This window comes from Hydra viridissima, unplaced genomic scaffold (assembly GCF_058129835.1).
Source record: "Hydra viridissima isolate aposymbiotic clone 2 unplaced genomic scaffold, HvirCarnegie_v1 scaffold_9, whole genome shotgun sequence".
Lineage (NCBI taxonomy): Eukaryota > Metazoa > Cnidaria > Hydrozoa > Anthoathecata > Hydridae > Hydra > Hydra viridissima.
Window position 1 is genome coordinate 7361252 of NW_028324308.1, and position 26104 is coordinate 7387355.

At 25.8% G+C, this 26104-nt stretch overlaps 1 pseudogene across 1 annotated transcript; it reads left to right on the plus strand.

The window, feature by feature from the left end:
* LOC145185935 (voltage-dependent calcium channel type A subunit alpha-1-like) lies at positions 1-25720 on the plus strand (annotated as a pseudogene). The gene is made up of 38 exons (XR_016455587.1): positions 1-336; positions 442-581; positions 970-1067; positions 1154-1309; positions 1716-1906; positions 2172-2281; positions 2589-2731; positions 3008-3053; positions 3503-3684; positions 3923-4035; positions 4305-4414; positions 4498-4629; positions 4723-4795; positions 5682-5805; positions 6753-6897; positions 7070-7091; positions 7223-7280; positions 8478-8604; positions 12015-12144; positions 12363-12422; positions 12517-12623; positions 12867-12966; positions 13189-13296; positions 14000-14070; positions 14210-14255; positions 14325-14425; positions 17956-18154; positions 18393-18557; positions 18681-18788; positions 23388-23455; positions 23585-23710; positions 23799-23864; positions 23948-24051; positions 24150-24309; positions 24453-24580; positions 24923-25019; positions 25211-25316; positions 25433-25720. The product of XR_016455587.1 is annotated as a voltage-dependent calcium channel type A subunit alpha-1-like (transcript).
* Positions 25721-26104: the final 384 nt, after the last annotated feature.

The following is a 26104-nucleotide window of genomic DNA, read 5'->3' on the forward strand; positions in this document are numbered from 1 at the left end:
GGTTTCATATAACTAACTAGGTTGCATTGGATTAACACAATCTGAAAAGTGTGCCTTTGGATATTTTACAATTTTAAAAAGGTTATTGCCAGTTTAAGATGGTTGGAAGAAATGCTTACATTGCTGAGTTGTTTTTGGCATATGAAAATTTATATCCAACAAATCATTTGTTTATATTTTCAACAAAAAAATCTATTTCGTAAAGCTTGTGTTGTATTAACTTCTTCAAAAGTCTTTGATTGGTTTATAATGCTTGCTATTGCAGCTAACTGTGTTATGATGGCAACAAATACTCCTTTTATAAATGATGATGAATTAAGTATAAATTATCAAATAGTAAGCAATCGAATTACTTTTTTAAAATTTTAATATTTTTTAGAAGTAACATTTATTTCAATAATGAGCAGATAGAAAATATAAAAATTATATAATTTCTTTTAGGAGGCAATTGAAGTTTACTTTCTAGCAGTTTTTTGCATTGAAGCATTTCTAAAGATAATATCTCAAGGATTTTTACTGCACAAATATGCTTACTTACGTAACATTGGAAATATACTAGATTTTGTTGTGGTTATCACAGGGTAAATTCTAAAAGTTCTTTTTCTCATATTAATTATATGTATAATATTATCATATATAGTATAGTATGATATTTAGTTGTTATTACAATATTTGATGCTTGATTTTATTTTAGAGTAATTTTTTAAATTTTTGTTTAAAAAAGAGACAATAAAAAACATCTTTTAAAATTTTTGGAAGTTTTTTTACTATTTATTTTTCAAATAATTGTTTGAGCATTATGTTCAAATAGTTAAATAGTCAGTTTTATGTTTAAAGTTTCATTATTTTTAAATTTTTTGTACCTTTGAATAATTTCTTTTTTTTACAGTGTTATTTAATCGCTAAAATCTACCATTAAAATGAAAAACATATAAGTAATAGCTTATTTATTTGTTTGTTTTTTTCTAGAGTTCTTCCATATCTTGGAATGTCTTCAGCAGAACAAATGAAAGCTTTACAAGCTGCTAGAGTTTTAAGACCCTTGAAGTTTATCTCAAGAGTTCCTAGTAAGTTATAACAAGATGTAACTTTAGATAATAGATGTATAAACATAGATAAGTACAAATATTTTTTATCTTTTTTTTTTTTTTTGGTCTTCAAATTGTTATGAGCGCTATTTCAAAATCTGCTGCATCATTGCTTCAGATTTGGATCCTTATTGGTATTGTGATTGTTTTTTATGCTATTGTTGGTCTCTCATTTTTTATGGGTCTTTTCCATCAGACATGTTTTAACATGACAACTAATAGTAAGTATTTGTGCTTCTTTGGTAATTGTTAGTCAGCAAAAATTTCTTCTTTTTTGATATACTTAATTAAAGAATCATTTGAAAGGTGAAAAAATGAAAAAAATAATTGTTACATAAATAAAGTATAAAATTGGCAAATAATTTCTAAATTTGAGTTTATTGTATTTAGAAATTTTTTGATCTATTTTTTTCCTCCTTGAATAATATTTCTTTTTACAATAAAAAATAAACATAATTAAATAATAATAATTATGATAAGATTTAAAAGAACTATAGAGGAAAACAGGAAATATTTCTTTTATACAAATTTCTAATTTGAGTGAGATGAAAGTAACTTTATTGCTAAATTTCAAAAAATATATAATAGCTTTTTTTTAATCTTTTTAATTTATTACATTAATTTTAGATATTTGGAAACCTAATTACTTATGTTTGAAGATGGATAGTGGTGGAAGGCAGTGTCCAAGTGGCACTGTGTGTAAAGAATATTGGTCTGGTCCTAACTATGGAATAACTAGTTTTGATAACATTTTCCTTGGATGTGTAACTGTATTTGTATGTATGACTTGTGAAGGTTGGACAGACACAATGTATTGGGTAAAAAAGCTTATAAGTAATTTTAAATAATAATAATAATAATAATAATAATAAAAATAATAATAATAATAATAATAATAATAATAATAATAATAATAATAATAATAATAATATTAATGATATATTATAAAATAATTCAGTTGGTCACAAGTAAATAGATGAATAATGAGGAATTTTATGAGGTATTCTTTATTGTTTGTTAGTGTTCTCAATATCAATAATATTTATATTTATTTTAATTTATTTATGACTCTTTAACAAATAGACATTTCATGTATATGATGCAAAATCTCGCTTTATATGGGTGTATTTTTATACACTAAATGTAATTGGTGCCCAATTTATGTTAAATTTGGTTCGTGGTGTTTTAAGTAGGTACATGTTTTCAAATTATGCTTAAGTCTTATTTACTTTTGTTATTATTTTGATTAGAAACCTTGAAACTTTAAAAATTTAAGCCAAAATTAATGCATGTAAAATACCTAAAATGTAAAAGTTTTGGCTTCTAATTCTTTTTTTTTTTTTTTTTACACAACTTTATACATGTTTAAAATTTTCTTTCCAAGAGTATGCAATTTAGGATTTTAAAAAGTTCAGAAAAGATAATCTAATTGGTGTGATGTTTTATTTGGATTATTTTTTGCAGACTATAAATATTACCAGTGCTGTTCTAATTTTACAGTGAGTTCAGTAAAGAAAAGAAGCGTTTCAAAAATCAAATGAAATTCAAACAGCATTCAGAAGCTGCAGTTTTAAGAGCAACAAAAAATTATGAGACTTGGGTTGATGTATGTGAAACAGCATTTGCTTTGTTAGAGCAAAGATGTAAGTATAGATTTTCTTTTGTTACTACCTGTAATGATACAGCATTGTTTAACAGTTAATAGAAAATACTACGTTTTTAATAAAATGATCTTCTCAATTTAGAATTAATCAAAAGGTTAACCTTATAAGAACTTAATTTTAGATTAAATTTAAGCTTGTGTGAAATTAAAGATTTGAAACTTTTTTTTGAGTTGTAATCTGTAAGAAGTTTTGAAAATATTTTTAAAAAAATTTGTGAATTTTTTATGAACTTTTGTAAATTCATTTTTATCTCAGTGGAAAGGTGGAAGGATTTAGGAAATGAAGTTGCTGTGGAATCTCAGTAAGTTTCTTGCTTTTGTAATTTTAGCTATTGAAATTTCCGAGAACAAAATTCAAGATAAAACTTTATTTAAACATTTTTTCATACTTATACAAATTTTCATACTTTAGTAGCATATTAATTGACCTTATGCACAAACAGTTTTTTGATATACAACATTGTATTTAGCCTAGATGCTAACTTATTTTCAGATCTTTTTTTTATTTCCAGATCTTTTTAATCAAAAAAGAAATAAAAGTAAAATCTAATCAGTTAAAATTTAATTAGTAATTATAAGTTTTTAGCATGTATTAGTCTCTAGCATATTAGTTTTTATAAGTAGTTGTAAAAAATTTTGAATTCTGATTTATTAAAAAGATCTTAGTTGTTTTTTTTTTACGCAAATTCTAAATTTGCTCGAATAAGAAATTATAACTTCAGGCTGCTTTTTGAATATTCTTTAAATATAGGCTTGTTGCATTTAAGAAATTATTGGTAAAAAGAAATTTGTTTATCCGAACAAAGATAAAGTTAGTTATGTTGTCAACATTTATGTATTGGTTGGTAGCTTTTTTGGTATTTTTAAACAGTTTATTTGGAATCATACAGCATTATAAACAACCCCATTGGATTGACGATGTTGCTGGTAATAGTAAATGAAAAAATTTTAGTAATACTATGTTTAGATTTCTAATATTGTTTGGTAAATATTGCAACATATATATTTAAAATGAGTTTATTACTAAATCATTTTTTTCCTATTATTTCATTATAATTTATTCTTGTAAGTCTTTTGCTTGAGGAGAATCTACTTTATTTAACAACTTTTCTTGTGAAGTTACTATCTTTGTAATTATTTTTGGCTTTTTTTGTAATTTTCTTTTTTACAGCAATATCTGACAACTTTTTTTTGGCTTTCTTTTTCTCTGAAATGTGCTTAAAGCTCTATGCACTGGGGCCTACAAAGTACTTCAAAATGAATCTCTATAGGTTTGAGTTTGGGGTAAGTGAAGTTTGTTGATTAATTAACAGTTATAGTTTGTAATTTTTGTTAAAAATATGAACTGTTCTAATAATTAAGAATTATGTAAATATAAATAATCTTAGTTGTTACAAATTTATAAAGAGGTGAATTAGTATTTAATAGTAATAGTTAATGAAAAAAGTATAAATAACACATCAACATTTTCTTAAAGTAAATTCAAATGAAAAATAGAATTGAAAAATGAACAAAGCAGGATATTAAATGATTTTTTTCTCCTCAATAAAAAGGTTGTTGTTGCAGATTTTATTAATTTGATTTTATCCAAATTTGCTGGTTTAAATCTTGGAATATCTGTATTACGTCAGCTAAGATTAATGAGACTTTTCAAACTAACCAGGTATTTTTTTTATCTAATGGCTTTAAATATTTATAAAATTTTATCTAATGGCTTAAAATATTTATGAAATTTTGTTTTTTAAGGTACTGGTCGTTTTTAAAGAACTTAGTTTCATCAATCTTAGCAAGCATGTCTTCTACAATAAGTTTGTTACTTCTACTCTTCCTATTTATATTGACTTTTGCATTACTGGGTATGGAGTTGTTTGGAGGGCAGTAAGTAAATATTTAATGATGTTGCTGGTTAGTTCAAAATAGAAATGTAACTATGTTTCATTTTGTACTTAAATTTTATTCACATTTCAATAGATTTAAAAAAGCTGTTGGTGAACCACAAACAAATTTTGATGACTTTTTTAATGCATTTCTAGCTGTTTTCCAGGTATTGTTTATATCCATATTAGTTTGTTTGTAAATATTTGGTAATGATAAAAGAATTTTTTTGAAATGTTTTTGACTTAATTATTGTATATATTTATTTCCTGATTAATTAAAATGTTCGTAAAAACCACAATCACACCATCATTTTTTTTTTTTGCAGTTAGTTCAGCAAACACAATTTAAGTATATTTTAAGTTATATGCTGGTTATAGATATTTTTATGATGTCATAAAACTGAATTTCTGATAATATAAATGAAAAAAAAAGGACAGTTCTATTTTTTTATATCAGCTTAAGACACTGTTCTTAAATATATTGGTGGATTAACTGTATTGGTCATTTTAAATTTAAAGCAAGTTGTCGCTTAACTAAAAAATAAATATGTATTTAGTATGTCACATAGTAGTTGTCAGTTTTAATATGGAACAATTAAAATGACATATTTGTTATGGAACAATTATAATGACATATTATTTTAACATAAAAAATTAATGATTATTGCTCAGATTGTTTTAGATATGTAACATTTAATAAACATAAAATAATATAATATTTAATAATATAAATAGTGAAAGACTCAGTTATTTTTTGATAATTATATCTGTATTTGATGTGCTCTAAAATATGTTTTCAAGGAATAGATTTTAGAAATTCTCTTTTTTATTGATTGATTTATTAGCTTTACAGTAATTTTTAAATTGAATTTAATAAGTTTATTAAGTATTTTGTTAACTTGTTAATATTGAAAGAAGAGGCATATTACAAGTGATTCAACATAGAATAGCATTACTTTTTCTATCAGATCATGTTACTCTATGTTCAATCTTCTTTTTGTTAATATAGGTAAAAAACACAGGTGGATTGATAGTCATTACTTAATATTTTAGATTATTACTGGGGAAGATTGGAACTATGCTATGTATGAAGGAATAAGATCTTATGGAGGTCCGAAAAATGTGAAAGGCCTTTTATCATCATTATACTATATTACAGTGACTGTTCTTGGAAATTGTATCTTTTTTTTGGCTATTAGTTATACTAATTGATGTCATTGCATTTAAAAAGTCTGATTTTTTTTATTTGTTTACTCAGTAAGATGTTTTAAAATCAGCTTTGATGATCACTGTTGGTTAAATCATTTTTGTTAAATGCCAGTATGGGGGTAAAACAAATGTGGATTAACATTTTATGCAGGAGAAGACAGTGTAGTTTGAGAATAATTCAAAACATTTTATTTTTTTTAAAATAGTTTATCCAAAAAAGTACTTGCTTAACTCTTAAAAATCAATTAGTGGGTTAACTGCATTTTTGCATAACACCATCCATGCAATAGTTGGCATCATTAAGTTTGCCTTGATATCATATATAGGTATTTGCACACAAAACTTGATCAATGTTCTATTACGATATTAAATGAGTATAGTAAACAAGTGAAAACAAGCACACAAGACAAATCAATTTACCACCTTGTATTAAAAATAAAAAGATACATTCACATACAAAAAACTGTAGGAGAATTTATTGGCTGATATTCCTAATAGCCAATTGAGTTCTATGTATAAAAAAATTTAGAGGACTTTTTTTTTAGGGTGAAGAGTTTTGATGACCAAATGAGATATTCTTTAATTTTTTTCTAAAAAAACTTCTTAAAATATTATTGGAAAATATTAATAAGAAGAAGTTGTACTTCCAAATTAAACTCCTCCTCTAGCATATTAAATTTGTTAGCTAGGTATTTAAAGAAAGGGTGATTTATGAAACAGCAAAAATTAGTAACTTACTGGTAAAAAAATATAAATATTTCTGTAGAAATTTTAACTTTCTGTTCAGAAATACTCTGAAAATTGCTAGAAGAGTATTTCTGAACAGAAAGTTAAAAGTCGCTAGAAGTCAACTTTTAAAATACCAAGTAAAAAATCTCCCATTTTTGATCATTATCTTTAATTGAAAATAATTAGACATATTACTAAATGTCTTTTTGGCAATTGCTGTGGGAAATATTTCATGGGAGGCAGATGATAAAGAGCAAGTTACTGATGAAAAAGCTGCTCGGGAAGAACATATGAAAGAAATCCATGAAAAATATCATCCTGAAGTCCTCAAGTATCTTGATGTTTAAGATTTATTTAAATATATAAAGTGTTTTTTACTTTTTCATTGCAAAAGAAAACATTTTATAACTTTTCTATTTTATAATATTTATGCAAAAAAAAAGATTTTTTTATGCTAATTTTTTAAATAATTGTTGTTTTTTTTGTTTTTTTGTTTTTTTTAGGGTGAAAAGTTTTGATAACCAAGTGAGATATTCTTTAGATTTTTTTCTAAAAAAACTTCTTAAAGTATGAGTGGAAAATATTAATAAGAAGAAGTTGTACTTCCAAATTATACAATGGATTATAGTTAAAGATAAAAAGTTTTTAAATTGTAGGATGTAGAAACAGAAAATAAAAATATTGAAGGAGAGTTTGACTCTTATCCTGTTAAAGGTACTTTATAACATTTGTCAGAAAAAATGATAATTTTTTTTTTCTTATTTACTTATTGGAACTTCAGGTTTCTCAAGTTTTGTTTTTATACTGCTATCATGAAAAATTTCTCTTCATATCAGCAAAATTGGATGCACATCAAGTTTTTTTTTTAATACAACATGTATTATGAAATATGCAGAGTAATATCTTCAACATAAGACAAGGAAAGTCTTTCTTTTGTGTCCCTAAAAAAAAGAACCCTTCAAAACACTTTGTTAGCACGGAATTAGTTTGATTTTAGAGTCAAAAATCAATTCAAATGTTTAGCTAAAAATTAGAAGAAGTGCAACCAGTATTATTTCATATGTAATCAAACAAACTAGAATATTTTCACAACAATCAAATAACCAATATAATGATAGCAAGGCTACATAGTAAAGAGTTAAAAACTTTATAGAATATTAGATATAATTTTATGGTATAGAGAGTTCTGGATAACATTACAAAATGGTATTAAGTTCTCTTAAGAAACTGGCTTTAGGGTCTCACTGCCATAGTTGCAGTTTCATTAAAGTTAAAATCAATGACTTAATTCTTGATTGTAGCTTTTTATTCACTGACAATTTTAAGTTGTATCTGGTCTCTTATGGTTAGTATCTTGTCTCTTAAGGTTAATATCTTGATTAAAAAATATAAAAATGCTAACAAAAAAAATGATTAAAACCAAGATGATTAAATAATTTTATAGGGTTTTCAGAAGAAAATAACAAATTCAAACACTTTATTTTTAAGTTTCCATTAATAAAAACAACAAGTATTTTAAATTTTTTTGTGTCTTATGTTTGTTAAGTTTTCAAAAGAAGCAACTTCCTGATCACATATATGTAAACATGTATGAATGCTTAAAAACAATTCAAAGTAGGTTGCACCAAATTTTAGAAGATATTGTCTTTTTATATTATAAACAAACCCGCAAGTTCAAAAGTTAAATAGCTCATCAAATTTGTAACAATCAATCCAAGTACTTTTCTTTTGTATCAAGTTATGGTCCAAAATTTTTTTTTTTCAACTGTATAAAGTAACCTATTTACTTAATGATAAAAGTTTCAATGAGTAATAATATTTGGACTTTTTATTGTTTAGTTGTTATTATTTTCATTTTCTATTAGTTACTATTATTAGTTATAATGCTAAAGTTTTGTTTGATTTATTTAGGAGGAGTAGCTAAGCCTGGCCAAAATTTCTTAGAGAATCTGAAAAATCCAAATCGAATGATTGGTAATTTACAACAGACACAATTGCTTGAGGTGAAAACCTTGTTCATTTTTCAACCAACTAATCTGTAAGTTTAATTTTTTTTTAATTTATTCTTGGTAAAAAATTATATATGTTTTTTTAATTTTCTTTATTTTTTTATTTTTATTCTTTACTTCTAATATGCTATAACAAAACTTTTACTAGTATAAATATTACTACAAAACTGGGTAATAAAATGCAACTTTAGCTGCTCACAAATTGTTGCACTTGTTGTCCAAAAACCTCAAGGTCAGCACATCATCATAAATGATAAAAATGATTAAGGTTATCACCTACATGAGCTCAGTCTGCTAACTTTTCTTTCTTTTATAAAATTCCTGTGTATATTACTAGGTTTCTTTTGCTTTGAGTTTCTCCACTTTTGTATCATTCCACACTTATGGTGGGCTAATGAAAACTTTTTCATTTTATAGCTTCAATATTTAAATGTTATGTTATGCATATGATTTATGTTTAAAAATATTGTATCAATATCACACTTTCAACTCAGTATACTTTTATCATATTGAAAGGAGACAAAATTCGTTATGCTACAAAAATGTGTTACTATGAATTATAGTTTGTATCTTATGCTATAATGAATGGCGCTTTGTTGACCATTAAGCCATCAACTGTGAAATTTTTAACTGTAGGATTGTCAGCCATCAACTATGAAATCATTTGAGGATATCAACTGTGAAATCATTTTTTAGGTTTTTTACACTTAATTCATGAGTTCACAAATGTTACATGTTTGAAATCTTTTTGTGAATTTTTAAATTTTGAATTTATCATGTTTGTTACTTCACATAAAACTTAAGAATAACATTAATCTCTTTAATAGTACTTGTTGCAAACTCTATTTATGTGTAAATGTATATTTATAATATATATATATATATATATATATATATATATATATATATATATATATATATATATATATATATATATATATATATATATATATATTATATATATATTATATATATATATATATATATATATATATATATATATATATATATATATATATATATATATATATATATATATATATGTAATATATTCGTAAATATCAATGCATACTTAGATGGCAATCCTGGGATCCTGAAATCCCAGGATTCCATGCAAATTTTTGATCCCGAAATCCTGGGAATTTTCACAAAAATTTCCTGAGATTTCAGGAATGTAATAAAAAAAAGTAAAGATAAATAGGGATTAAGTAATTAACTTATTTGTACATCATAAAGTGTCTAGTAAATATAGTCTTTGGTAAAATATTTGTTTCATATCAGTTTACTCTCTTTGCAATGATTTAGTTTAATTTCAAATTTTTGGCTTCATTTTAATTCCAAATTGTGCAGAGTTAAAGTGTTCTATCTGCTTTTTTCATATTATAAGAATTTATTAATAAAAGTTTTAATTAACAATTTATAATAATAAAAAGCAAAAAACTTAAAATATTTATAATTAATATTATTGGCTTCATTAATAAAGAGGCTCTAAGTTTTCCTTAACACTTGATGAGTGGACTTCTTTTGGAAACTGCAGATATGAATGTGAATGTACATGAGTTGAAAAGCTATTGGAACTTAGGTTTGATGCACATTTTAGGGTCTATGCCAGCAGAAAAGTACGTTTCACTTCTAAAAGAAAGACTCCACAACTTTAAAATAAACCTTGAGGATGATATCATGGGTATTACAACTGATGGTGCAAGAGTTATGAAGTAATTTGGAAAAATTCTAGAGATTGATCAACAATTATGCTTTGCCCACGCTTTACAACTGGCAGTTATATCAGTTCTTTACAAAAAAGATGCCAGTCACTCAGAAATTGATGAAAGTTTAGATGATGAGAATACTGTTTTTGAAAATTTAGATAACAACGATGATGAAGACGAAGATGATGATTATAAAAGTGAACATGTTTATGAAGAGGAAGATTGTACTTGAGATTCAAATGATTCATTGTTAATTAATGAAACATCTGAGGTTACAATTAAACATCAAATTATTGGACCTATTATAACCAAAGTCAGGAAAATTGTGTAAATGTTTAAAAGGTCCCCAACAAAAAATGAAAATTATTTACTAAAGTACGTAAAAATTGAGTTTGGAAAAGTCATCCATTTAATCATGGGTTGCAAAACCCGATGGAGCAGTTTGTTGCTTATGCTTGAAAGATTTGACAAGTTAAAATATTGTGTTAAAAAGGCATTTCTAGATTTAGAATTGGATTACAATTTTGATGATTCAATTACGGTGAACAAAAACGATTATCGAACCATATCAGACTAAGTAGTACTTTTGACTCCCATTAAAGCAACTGTGGAAGCACTTTGTTGATGAGACAAAACTTTAATTACAGCTGATATTGCATTAGAGTTTATGTTGTCCAAAGTAAAACAACAATAATCCGAAATTGGAAAACAATTGTATGCCACTTTCAGTCACCAAATAAAAGAGAGGAGAACACCATTAAGTAGCACAGTTTATTATCTTAATAATGGCCAGGTTACTTCATCGAAAATTCCAGATGTTTTTGTACCAAATACAAGTGCCCAAAATAAAAAAATTATAATAAAGCTTCTAAGCTCCTCAGATATAATTACATCAACAGATGCAAATAGTGATAGTGATGCTCAACTGAGCAAGGCTTTATCAAGCAAGGAGTGTGAAAATAAAATCAAAACTGTTAGTGAAGAATTAAATGAAGTTATGGAAAAATGACTGGCAGCAACTCAAACACTACCTATAAGGGTAGAAAGTATAACTTCTAAAGTTCAAAAAGAAATGTTTTTATTTGAAAGTGGTGCTACAAGAGGTAATCACCTTCAAAAAGCATATGATTATATACTATCTATATGGCCAACAAGTGTGGAGTCTGAATGAGCATTCTCAGCGGCTGTGTTTTTATGCTCAAAAAATCAAATGCAATTAAACGACGAAATGATTGACGCTTTAATTTTTTTAAGGTGGTACTTTCAAAAATAAATATAGTTCATGTATACTCATATATATTCATATTCTTTTTACTTATATTATGTTATCTTTTTAAATCATTATTTTATAATTTGAATTACTTAGGTTAATTAGTAAATGAACTATTTTACTTAACTAAAAAATGAAAAATGAATAATTTATTGATAATATAATTGTGTTATCAATAAGTTAATCATTTTTCATTGTTTAATGAGTGCTTAAAAATTTGTTCTTCACATGCTTCACCGCCAATAATTTTTTCTGCTTCCTAATTACTCCTGGGATTTACCTGGAATAAATATCTCAAATCGGATTTTGCTATCCCTATGCATACTAATCTATGTAAAAATTAAAGTATATTACTTTGATGAAGAATAAAACAATCGACTAACAAAAATAAAGTGATGGATTAATGCTTCTGTTTTGCATTGTAATTTTTCACTGACTGAAGTTGTCATTTTTCGTTTAGAGTACGCAAAGTTATACATTTGATAATATCTTCTCCATATTTTGAAACTGCCATTCTTGTACTGATCTTAGCCAGTAGTTCCATTTTGATGTTTGAAGATGTCACAGATCCAAATGCTCCAATAAATATTGTGAGTTAAAAAACTTTTCTATTATTACAAAATGTATTTTTCATTTTTATTGTATTTTTATATTGGAGTTTTATTTAAAGGTATAAGATTTTTGAAGGCAGTTATTCTAAAAATATAATTGAAAATGATGTTGAAAATGTTATCTGGTAATTTTTTTTAAAAAAAGGAATAGATATTAAAAAGAAATAGAATGATTTTACTTAAAATTTATTTTTGAGGTTCTTACATATGCTGATTATAGTATTACATCCATATTTATATTGGAGTTTTATTTAAATGTATGAGATTTTTGTAGGCACTTTTTTAGCTATTGTAACAATACAATTGAAAATGACGTTGAAAATGTTATCTGATAAATTTTTTTTTCATTAGATTATTAATTATGGCATTTTTTTACATACTGGTTCATATTGCCGTGATGTTTGGAATTGCATCGATTTGTTTGTTGTTGGTTGTGCTCTTGTTTCAATCATTTTATGGTATATTACCTTGTGTTAAGTTTAAGCTTAATACTGTATTCCATTTTTATCAATTTTATTTAAATTTCATTTTGGTTTATAATACGTTTTGTAGTTATTTTAAAATTATTTTTACATTTTTTTACATACAAAATGTTACATTTCATATTTACTTTTTTTTTGTTTTTTTTTTCATTTTTAAATAGCAAGTTTTCTCAAGGTTTTAAGCAAAAAAAATAATTTAAAATGTTTACTATTGTTTAGCAAAAACAGATCAAAATCAGTGAATCAAGTTATTAAAATTTTTCGTATATTACGTGTCATTAGACCCTTCAGATCTATAAACAAACTACCAAAACTGAAAGTATGCATTTTTTTTCTTTGAGTTTTTTTGTATATAAATAATAAACAGAATTGAAGAAGTATTAGTTATATAAGACTGCATATGGTACAAATGTTAAAACCTTATAAAAACCTATCATTTTATTCTTATCATGTTTGCTCAAGTATGTCAAGCTTCGAAATTTAAAAATTTTGTGTTATTTTTTGTTAGTAGCCCCTTAACATACTTTTGTTTTTTTGACAGGCGGTGTTTGTTTGCATGATATTCTCATTAAAGAATGTTACCATGGTGCTTATAATAATCTTTCAGTTCTTAGTTATTTTTTCCATCATGGGAGTGCAGTTATTTGCAGTAAGTGCATTTTAATAAGAATATATCTGTTAAATTATTTGCATTAAATTTTATCCTTTTTTTCACCTCTATTGTTGGTTCCATCAACCAAAATAAATTATTTAATCAAATAATTTATTTATTTGGTTATTTTTATCATGTATAAAAAAAAATGAACTTGTTAAATTGAAAATATAGAAATTGTTACACATGTTTGCTTTATTCTTAAAAAACCAACTTAATTTTACTTCAATTTTTTTCTGAGATACATTTAAAACAAAGTAAGCTTAATGTAAAACAAGTTTATTTATTAGAAATATATGTATTTTATTCCAAACTGGCTTTGAAAAAAAAATTAAATTTTTTTCAGAATCAATATTATCTGTCATCTAATTTTTTTGGTTGATATTTATAAATATCATCAAATGAGTCTCTTAGTGTTTTTGTAATTTTTGTTTGGATTTGCAAATAGTCAACTTTTATGGGGAAAAATAAGTCTTTGTACAGAAACTTGACATTTACAAAAATATTTCTTAGTAAGTTTTGAAAATCTATCTTTCTTGTTAATCATTTTTTTACTAACAAGTAAATTTCACATAATTGCTAGTTGCTTAAGAGTTAATAATTGTAAAAGTTTTTTTTAATTGCGGTTTATTTTAATGGAGGTTGTAGTGGTTTTTCTTGATATATACTGTAGCTAGTTTTTAAATCATTTTTTTCTTAGGGCTCATTTTGGTACTGCACTGATCCATCTATTCATTTTGAAGATGATTGTTGGTTGGTGTTCAAAAATTTGTTAATAGTTTAAAGTTTATTCATTTTTTATTCTTTTCTTTTTTTTTTTTTAGATTTTTTTTTGCATAAGTAATGCCAACTATTATTTCCTATGACAAGTATCAGTAGGAAATTTATATTTATCATTTTTTATTTTTAGTGGAAGCTTCATAACATATGAGCGCAACAGTTATAATTCTCCAATTGTGAGTTATTTTTTAAAAAAAAGAAAACACTTCTTTAGAGCTCTTTTAATGTTATTGATTTGCATTCAGGAAATTCAGCGTGAATGGAAGTTGTACTCCTATAACTTTGAAAATGTATTAGAATCGCTTATTACTTTGTTTACCTCATCAACTGGTGATGGCTGGTATATGTAAGTTGTTTGTTACTTTTTTTTTCTACCCAATGTAAGTAACATACCATCTGGTTCTTGTTATCAAATATTTTATGACAGTACCAAATATTTATCTTTAAATTAGATTAGAGCTTCTTACCTAAATTTTAAAATAAAGCTACAAAATGAGTATGATTTTATGCATTAATATATTTTTTCCTAATATTCCAACATATTTTAATTTTAAAGAATTTGTTAAGTTCTGAAAAATGTCTTAGTTTATTATTAGGATTTTGCAAAATTTTCCCAAACTTTTTAAATTTTACACCAATTGACATTTACATAGTATGTATGGTTAAGTTAGCCATATACACTCTCGCTCAAAAGTAAATGCCTACCAAAAAAGTTCATATTCATATAAATATTTGTTCCCTAGACATTAGGCATACTTTTCTCATTTATCTGCCTTATTCATCCTATTATATTTTGATTGGGTTCAAGGTTGGTGAGTAGGGTGGCCAATTTTCTTTTGAGTATTTCCTGGTATTACTCTTCATTGTTTTAATCTATGAACATAGGCAATTGATTCGCCACCAAAGCAGGCCTATACCATTTCAGAAACACTACCATATTTCAATCTTGGTTTGGCCCTTGCATATCTTCAGAGAAACATTTTTTAAACATTTTAAATATTTTAATGCAGTAAAACTATTGTTTTATAAGCTGTTTTAAAATAAAAAGTATCATTATAAAAGTAGTATTTGAAGTCAATTTTTAAATGAATTATACTAGTAGTAAGATTCCTAAGAAAAAATACACACTCATTTTCTAAGTTTTAGTTAATTTCTAAAAATTGCATTGAAATAAATATTTTTACATAACATGCACTCTTATCTAATAGACATTATGCAGTCTAAAAAACAGCTAACAGAAGCAAATGTTATATCTAACACTTCATCCTGATCTTCAATTCACAATGGGTTAAAATGCTACTGTAGTTCAGATATTTTAAGCAAAAGTTTGAGTCATTTTTTTTTTTAAACTTGTGATACAATGCCAATGAAATTCTAAGTTTACACATTTTTTGCTGGATCTTTGTAGCAGTTCTGAAAAGTTTTAGTTTATGTTTATGATTCTTTATGAAATTTTTATTATGTATTTAAATTTAAAAAAATACCTTTATGTTATACCATTATTACATGCAGATTAAAATTAGGTTATTTTGTTTTTTGATTATCTATTTGTTCAGATTCTGCTTTTCCTTTTCGTAAAAATCCTCTTTATTTAATCTTCTTTTTTAATTTAAAAGATTAAGAAGTTTTATTCAGTATGAAAAAGGTTTGGCATCACATGCTTAAGTTGTTTTTATGAAAATTAATTTTAAATTTTCTATTTAAAAATACTACAAACAAAATGAATTTTAATATACACGATTTTTTTTGTATAAGCAACTCGTTTATAAGCAACTGAACTCGATGTGAAAAAATATTAAGCAACTTCAGTTCTGAACAAATGTTAACATAAGCAACTCATAAATTGCACATAAAAATCAAAGCACTCAAAAAGTTCCTTTATTTACTGTCAAATACTATTTTTATGTTGGATATAAAACATAGCTTTATGTAGTTAATAGGAAAATTTCTTATTTTTGACTACCTGATGATGAAATAAAACCTAACTTTTCTAAATCAGATGATTTAATCTGTTGTAATAACATTTCTCTTATGATGAGTTTATTAAATTTTGAATGTGATCCAAGTCACTGGTAATTGTTCATAGTCTTCTCAAAAACTAGTTTGAAAGCAGTGTTGCCACTTAATAGAAACAAAACTCCTTCAATGTTGGTTACTCATGATTATGATATGAAAGAGACCTACAAAGAATTTTTCTTGAAAAAACTAATTACAGTGAACACACCTAGGAAATTTGTGGAAATTTTAAATTCATTAGACTTTTGTTTGGATTACAGCTTGGTTATACAAAATTTTCATGTTTTATTTGTGAATGTCACCATATAAAGAAGATCCAAGCGTGAATCTCTTACTCCACGTCATAAAAATGTTAAAAATGATCTTTTAGTGAACCCTAATGACAAACTTTTACCACATTTTCACATAAACCTCAGTCTGATAAAAAATTTTTGTAAATGTTATGCTTAAATATGGCAGGGATTTTTATATTTGAAAAAGAAATTCCCCAAAGTTAGTGAGGCTAAAATTCCCAAAAGATAAAGAGGGAATATTTGTAGGTCCACAAGTACAGGAACTGATAAAGGATAAGCTTTGAAGAAAAACTGAATGATCAGGAAAAACTTGCCAGGAAATGTTTTGTGATTGTTGTCCAAAGTTTTTTAGGAAACTATAAAGTGGAAAATTTCAAATATTTAATAAATTAATTTATGTGCTTTTGGGGTGTAATATGTTCTTAAAAATACACATGCTGGATTCTCATCTGGATGTGAGTGATATACAAAGCAAGACGTCCCATTAGGAAATTTCTTTAATGGAGAAAAACTATCAAGGGAAATGAAGTTCAGGATTTAGAAGGGACCTACCAGAAGCCAAATATTCACAAAAGCCATTTATTGTTACAAAAATATGTTTTTAAATAAATTTACAAAGTATTTATTGTACATTTAGCAATAATTTCTCTAAGTGTTGCTGATTTTTGTAATTTTTACAAAAATATATGTTTTGATATCATAAGGAAACCTGATGTGTCAAGTTTTTTTCATTGATATATTATTGCTTGGCTGTCCTAGGAGATTGAAAATTTGACATTTGTTTTCATGTGACTAAAAAAGTTAAATTTTTGTTCACCAGTGTTATCTTTAAAAAATTGAAAAAGTTTATTTTTAAAAGTAATCAGTTGTTCATGCTAGAAAAGGTCAACTAAAGAGTATTTTGATAGGACTAAGCAGTAAAGTACAGGCAACCAGAAGGGTTCATGTGGCCATGTCAATATGCATGTGGGATAGCAGGCCTGTCCAAATAAAATTAAATGTTTTCAAAAATCATAGTTTGTTTTTTTTGTCTAAAAAGGTTTAAGTACCTTAGAAAGGTACTTTAGCTTTTAAATAAATTCATTCAGAAAAATAAATGAATATTATCTAGAGAGCTTTTTATAAAAAAAACCTTAGTCAATATAGTAGTAATACGATTAATAAGAAAATAGATATGATAACTAAAAAAATTAGTATGATTAATAACAAAATGAATAAAATTGATAAGAAAATAAATATGATTAGTATGAAAATAAGTATGATTAATAACAAAATAGATATGGTTAATAAAAAAGTAAATATGATAATTAAGAAAATAATTATAACTAATAAGAATATATTTTAAAAACATTTGAAACTCTTCTTCAAATATTCTCATAAAATTTTTAGCATTAATCAAAAGTATTTTTATAGGAATAGTTTTTGTCATTTCTTTGTATATGAATAGTTTTATATAATTAATATTTATTTTGAAATCTTTTCTGATGTAAATTGCTTTTTATTTTGTTCACAAATATAACTTCAGTTTGAACATTTGGATGCCTTTTTTTTTGTTTTGTTTAAACAGAAATATGCAGAGAGGAATGGACAGTAGAGGACCACAACAAAGTCCATTAAAAGATAACAAAGTTTGGGTTTCCATATACTTTGTGATTTTCATTATTTTATTTACATTTTTCTTCATCAATATTTTTATTGGTATAATCATCCTGACATTTCAAGAAAAAGGTGGCACAAATGCTCAACAAGAACTTGATAGAAATGCAGTAAAAGATAGTTTTTACGCTTTTTGTTATTTTTCTAGCTATGTGTTCTTTGTTAATAGTTCTCAAAATTATTTTATTAAACATTTTTAAATTTGTTGCTTATTTTTATGTAAGAAAACTACTTTATGGTCATGTTATTAAATTTATATTTTAATTTAATATATTTTTTATGTTTGATTGATTACTTTAAATATGGAACATTTGAACTTTCCACATTTATATACCTTTCACAAATTAGAGAAGCAGTCTTGTTTTTGCCATGAGTTCAAAGCCATTAAAACGTTTCATGCCTAAGGATTTGAGGAGTTTACAATATAAAGCATGGAAGCTGATTGAGTCTGACTTTTGGGAAATTGTTATTATATCTATGGCGTTCTTAAATAGCATTGCCATGTTGATTGAGGTATCTAAATCTTTTTACAGAGTTATTTTAATCTTTTTATGTTTTATAAAGTTCTTAGGAATCTCAAAGAAGTTATGTGTCTGCAAAATTAATTCCTGTTTTTTTTTTGTTTTATTTTTTCAGTTCTATGATCAACCAGCTGCTTACAATTATGTCTTACAAATGATTCATTCTCTATTTACTATTGTTTTCGCTCTTGAGTTTGCTGTAAAGATCTTCGCTCTGCATTTTGTAAGTAAAATACTTTGTGTTTTAATAAAACCTAAAGTAATGGTTCTGCAGCCAAAATTCTAATAAAATGCAGGCCAACAAAAAATTTTCTTTTAAAAATGTTTTAAACAAAGGCAGTTGAATCTTATGTATTTTTGGATGATGAAACTAGATCTGGCATCAGTTTTTTTTTATCATCTACAGTTCTATAGGCTATGTAAAGAATTAAACAACTTAGCCAATACTGAACTTTTGCTTAGTTACAGATTTATTTAAGACACCGCCTACCTTAAAATATATTTACCTATTCAGTAAATTTAATTTAGATGTTTTTTTAATTATTATTTCCTTTCTCTCTTCTCTTTGAAGCTTCTTATGTAGCTTTTTCTCCAGTGTGATGCTTTATTGTTGCTCTCAGTGAAGTGACCAGCAGTAATCACCCATAATGTGGACATTCCCCTGGCCCTAGTATAGTTTCTCTATCATTTGATGTCCTTTTGAAATCAGACAACTACCTTGGATTTCTTTATTTTTAGTGAACCTTTTTTTAAATATGTTTTCCCAATCATCTTATGTATAGATGATTAATGTTTCATTGATGTTTTTTAACAACAATCTCTTCATATATATCAAAAAAACCGTTAGGAAAGTTTTTACAACTTCAGAAAGGCATTTTTTGAACACATTCAGATAGACATTCAGATAAGCATCACTTTGAACACAAAAAGCTGGAATGTTAGATTATATTGACAGAAAGTTAGCAAAGTAAGTGAAAAAGAGCAAGCCAGGAAAAAAAAGAACAATATTGAAGGTGCTATTTACTACCACTGCAAACCTAATTTCATTTTGAAATACTTTATAAATAAGTGTATAAAAATGATGTTAGGTAAAAAAATATACTCACATGTGAAAATCAAGTTTGAAAAAATGTCTGGTGATAAAACTTTTTTATTAGTTTTAAACTTAGCACAGGCAAAAATGTTTCAAAAATTTTTTTCTCACTTTTTGACTGCATACAGCACTTACTATTGATGTCTCTATAAAATAACTCATACTAAAATAAAATAAAATAAATTCTGAATAATTCACTAAACAATCTCTAAATATAATCACTAAATAATTCTTCAACAATTACGTAAAAAAAAAATAATAGTCAGCAATCATTTAAAATTGAAAAAAAAAATTGTTTTTTTTTTCAAGGCAAAAAAAATGGGAAAAGTTTTTCTTATGTAAAAAAAGTAAAAAAAGCATTTACTGATGCAAAATAACAACTTGAGTCTTATTGTTGAAAATTATCTCAGTGTAGTATTCATCTCAGAATAGCATTCCTTTGAATAAAATAAATTTGTGTAAATACGAATTTTTTTACTTTAATAACTTTTATTACACTATCTTAAAAATATTTAAAAAATCATTTATATACTTTAAATAACAGATTTACAGTAAATTTTTAATTTTATTTGTATGTCATTTTCTCCAAAATAGGTTTACATTGTTCGTTCAAAGAAAATTGAAAAACTAAAATTAAAACTGAAATTTTTTCATTACCTTTTCACTTTATGAAATGATTTAAATCTGTTTTATGTCTTAAATGACTTTTAATTATGTCACTTTTTAATTACAGTATGCTCCCTTAAAATCAGCACTTTGGCAACCTTCTTTAAATTTTTTTTATAAGAATAATTGTTTTGATTTATGGTTTTGGAATGTTTGATTTGTTTGTAAACAACTAATAAAATGAAAAGCTAAATATGATGTAGTAATGAAATGTAAAGCTAAGTAATAAAATGCAAAGCTAAACAAGTTGTATATGTTTTAAGTCGATTTAATAAGTTTGGTCACATATAGAGGAAACCAGAAAGTGGTAATACAGGGACTGTGAGAACTTTAAGGTAGATTAGAGTACTCACCAGCCAAATTCAGCCCAGTTTAGTCCAATCCATTTGGAAGATGGCTAAGGAACTCTCTGTGAGTGAGCATGGCCTTAAAAATGCCCCTATTTTTACTAATTCAGTAGTTAAAATCAATGCAGATGTGTAAATAAAAATATTGAACCATGGATCACATCTAAATTTGATCTTGATGCCAAAATTGTGTACCAGTAGGATGGGGTTCCACCCAATACAGTTAGAAAGACCCAGGAGTGGCTCAGAAAAACATGCTTTTTTTTTTGGGAGAAAATTTTGCTGCCACCAAGCTCCCCAGATTTAAATCCTCAGGACTACAGTATATGGGCATATGTTGAGTCAAAGGCCGGTGCATATCTCTACAACAATATTGTAGCACTGAAAGCCTCTGTCATCAAGCAGTAATATGCAACCCCCTAGGAGTATGTCCTAAAAATATGTAAGAGATTCAGGCCCAGAGTTGAGGCTGTGATCAAGGCCAATGGTTAACACATTAAGTAACTTATTTGAAACTCATGGAAGTGTTTTCTTGTTTAGTTGTTTTTATGACCTACCATTTTCAAAAGTTAGTGTGAATTTTAAGGGTGCATACTGTAAAACAAATAGTTCTATTAAACATTTGATGTTTCATAGTTACCATCAGTTTTACAAATAAAGTTTGAACTTGAAATTTTAAAAAAGGCAAACCATAGTTTTAGCATGGCTTTTTCTTAAAATATTTTTGTATTAATTTTAGGAACCTCTACAAAGTTAGTGAAGTTTCATAAAAAATATTTTTGTTGCAATTCAAAAATATTTTTTATGAAATTTCACTAACTGTGTAGAGGTTCCTAAAACCCCTAGATAATTACATACTTAAAGTTCTGAGTGTATTACCAATTCATTTTATGTTTTGATAAGATTTAAAACAATCCTTTCAGTTCTATATATTTTAAGTAATTTCTCTTGATTTAAGTGATTTCTGTTGTTTTTCTTTAGCTAAAAAAAAGGCTTTAAAGTCTTAACTAAAGGTCGAAAGATTGTGTAAAATTGAGCCTCTATCTTTTTTTTTCAGTGTAGGTCTCAGCTTAGCCATTGTATTCAACTGTAAACAAAAAATCAAACTTTAATTGACTTTTGGTTCATTGCACAGCTATTTACATTAATAAAATTTGCCATAATCAGGATTTTTGTTTTCCTCAAATAAAAGTTTTTAATTAGAATAAAGTTTAATACAGTTAAAAAGTGTTAATTGGCACTCCATATCCTATTATTGATGGAACATAATAAAATTCAGTACCCTTTAATTGCTAATTACTCAAAAACTACTTAACAGATTTTTCTAATTTTTTTTGTAGAAGGAAACTAATGCGTTGTTATTTGATTATATTGGTTATAAGTATCGGTTATCATTGTTACCAGGTTAAAATGAAGCAAATATTAAATTGAGAAAAAGTTTAAGAAATTTTTCTTCAAAATCATTTGTTGTCAGAAATTGACATTTCAAAATTGACCAGTGTTACTAGATCTTTAATTGGATTTGTTTGCAGCAAAATAAAGAGACTCAATCTATTGAAAGAAAAACATGAAGTGTAAAAAAGAAAGGATTTAAAGTTAAATCAATCATTTGCTCCATAAAATCAAATCCATGTTAGTTGCAGAGAGATTTTGTGAGAAAATTTAAATGCAAACAAGCTTTGATAGGAAAAGTGCTTAAATCTGAAAAATATAAAGCATATCATAAAAAGAAAATTCCAAATTCCTGGTGCATAATTATAGACAAGGAAACCTATTGCAAAAAGGGCTTTTTCATAATTCCCAGGCCAGCAATATTCATCAGTCAAAAGCTAAGTAAGTTGCCAAAAATTCATGTATATTTGAACTGAAAAATTTGCTCCCAAGTTCCTTTTACGGCAAGCAACCTGCTCCTGTGGTTTAAAAAGTGCACCATAAAAAAGATTTTGAGCTTGGATTTGATATAGAAGAATGCTTAAATAAACACTTTTTGCCATTTTTTAAAAAGCATGATATGCCCATGATATTTCAGCCCAACTTGGCTATAATTCACAACTCCAACAAGTCTCTGAAGTGGTATGATCAAATTGGTACCAAAACAAGTAAATCCTCCAAATTGTCCTGAGCAGCGATTTATTGAAAGTTATTGTTTAATTGAAGAATGAATTCTATTAAAAAGAAAGAAATTAGCTTCAAATGAAGGTTTTAAGAATAAGTAAATAACAGCTTCAAAAAAGTAACTCAAAACAAGATCCAGGAGATGATATCAATTACTCTCAAAAATATTTTGTTTCTAAGCGTCCAATTAAAAATGTAAAAAACGATTGAAATAAATAAATTTCGTTAGCTTCATTGTGTAAAAAAATTTACAAAAATCTGTTAAGTAGTTTTTGAGTAATTAATGATGAAAGAGTGCTGAATTTCATCATGCTCAACTGATAATCTTTTAAAAAACAAAACGTTTTGAACTATGTAATGGCAATAGAAATTGGAAAAAACTTCAATTTGCCATGTTCTGAACTAAGTTAGCATATAGGACAATCCTAACAGCCTTAGTAGTAATTGTATAACTATAAAATGCCAAATCAAGTCTAATAGCTTTATTAATAATGGTATACTATAAAATTCCTGTAACCATATTTTAACCATCTTTTAGAAACTTAAAGCTGATTTTCGTCAAACTAAGAGTTTTGATAGAATTATTTTCTCTCAATTTCAGAACTATTTTAGAGACATCTGGAATATTTGTTGATCTTGGTGGGAGGAGTTATGGATTTCTTTGTAAAAGAATGTGTTTTATGATTTTTTTTTACTTCATCTTTTCTTATTGCACTTCATATTTATTTATTTGATTATTTTATTGGTTAGTATTTTTTTAAAGGCTTTTTTGGTTTTTATATCCTTTTTTTAAATCAGTTACAAAAGTACATTAAGTTTAATGCAAGTATCTTTCGGTTGTTTCGTGTTTTGAGATTAGTAAAGCTATTTAGAAGAAATCGTTCATTGCGCATCTTGCTGTGGACATTTATAAAATCATTCCAAGTAAGCTATTGTATTAAACATGAAATCTGAAATTTACATTTAATTTTCTTATTTGAGTATTAAGCTTCAGATGTGTTTTTTCTTTAAGGCATTGCCTTATGTTGGTATACTGATTCTTCTGCTGTTTTTTGTCTACGCTGTAATTGGAATGCAGGTTTTTGTTATTTTTTTAAAAACTTTTACTTAGGCTTGATGTTAATATAACAAGCAAAAAAAAAAAAAGTAAATATTTTTCAGATATTCTCTCAAATCACAATTGACTCGTTAGAAGAACCATATAGGCAAATAAATGAAAATAATCATTTTTGATCATTCTTCAGTTCAGTTCAAGTGCTGTTTAGGTAGGCATACTATTGCTTTTTGAAACATAAAAGTTTATCTGGGCTGGGAAATGTTGAAGTTAAATCGAAATAAATTCAAACATTTTTTATTTGCTTAGGATTGCAACAGGGGAGAATTGGTCAGGTATAATGCTTGCTTGTACATCAAAAGCAAAATGCGATAAGAATATGAAGTCTGTTCATCCTGATGAATATTATTGCGGAACCTCATTTTCATACATATACTTTATGACATTTATTTTCTTTTGTTCTTTTCTGGTAAAGATTTTTTATGACTTTTTATTTCAGTGCTTTTCCAATTTAATTAATTTTAGTATTTGTAACTTTTAACTGAATTAAAATAATTTATAAACTATGATTTGAAAAACAACTGATCCTTATTTTTTTAAATTTTTTTTCAGATGTTAAATTTGTTTATTGCTGTCATTATGGATAGTTTTTCATTCCTAATAAAAGACAAGAGCATGCTTGGCCCTCATCTTTTGGATGAAATGGTCAATGCATGGTCTATTTTTGACCCAAGTGCTTGGTACTTTTTTTATAACTTGCTATTCATGTTGGTATATATATGTGTATGTATATATATATATATATATATATATATATATATATATATATATATATATATATATATATATATATATATATATATATATATATATATATATATATATATATATATATATATATACAAATGTCATGTAAAATGCCTAATGACCTGTCATGTGGTATGCATTTCATGTAGCATGATGGAAAAGAGTAAAAAAGCGCTCATATATGTCAACTGTTTTTAGATCTTTTATATTGTAATTTTAAAAACCTAATTCTTTTTTATTTCTTGTTTTCTTATTGTAATTTAAAAATTTTTTAGTGGTCGTATCAAGCATACCGAACTCTGCAGTTTACTCTGTCAAATGACTCCACCAGTTGGGTTGGGTAGAAATTGTCCTAAATTTATTGTTTACAAGGTGAAAGTTACTTTTATATTTATGTTGAAAATTAAATATGGACGTAAAAATCAATAATTTTTTTTGTTTTTGTTTAACTATTTGGTTGTAAAAAAAGAAATGAGTTTGTAAGACAATTTAAAATCTTTTCTTTCCAATATTTAATAAGATTTTTTTGACATTTTTAAAGAAATGCAATTTTCTTGTTGCAGCGTTTAATTCAGATGAATATGACTTTGTATAAAGATGGAACTGTTGATTATACTGGAACATTTTTTGCTCTTGTACGAACTGCTTTGGAGATATATACAAAGGATTGTAAGGCTTTTTTTTTATAAATTCATTCTAACGTTATTTTTGTTTGTTTAGGTTGGTTTTGAAATAATCAGTAATTTGTTGTTAAACTTTTTGTAACCCCAAATTTTATAATTTAGCAAATTTAAAAAGTAACGATCAAGCCTTGCGCAAAATGTTAAAAGAGACATTCCCAAATATTTCAAAACGCACTTTGGATTTAATCATCCCAAGAACACCAAGAAGCTGATAGAAGAAAACGTCGGGTTTTTTTTAACAGTATCAAAGTCAAAAAATGACTTATATATGCATGTATGTATGTATGTATTTGTGGGTGTCAGCGTCTGTGTTTGTGTGTATATATGCACAATCCACCAAAACTAAGTGAAAAAGTTTTAAAATTCGTAAAAAATATGGTACACCACCTACTTTTTTGATTTCAATTCAAAAAAATAAATAAAAATATTGATTTAAGTAAAGCATTGATGTAGATAAAATATAGCATCTATTCTATGCAAGATATATATTGACACAGCAATATAACAAAAAAAAAATACAGAAAGAAAATTATATTATTATTTTCAACTCCAAAACTATCAGAATAATTGAAAGCACATCCATTGAAAACAGAATAATTGAGAGCACATCCATTGATCAAAATAAGTTTGTCAATTTGAATTTGTTTTATTTGTGCTTGGTCACAAATAAAAGCTTGAATTTCCTGACATCATTCTTCAGCATTTCTGAGCCTACCATGTAAACGTACTTTATCATCCAGTTGTTTTTAAAAATTCTCAATAGGATTTAGGTTA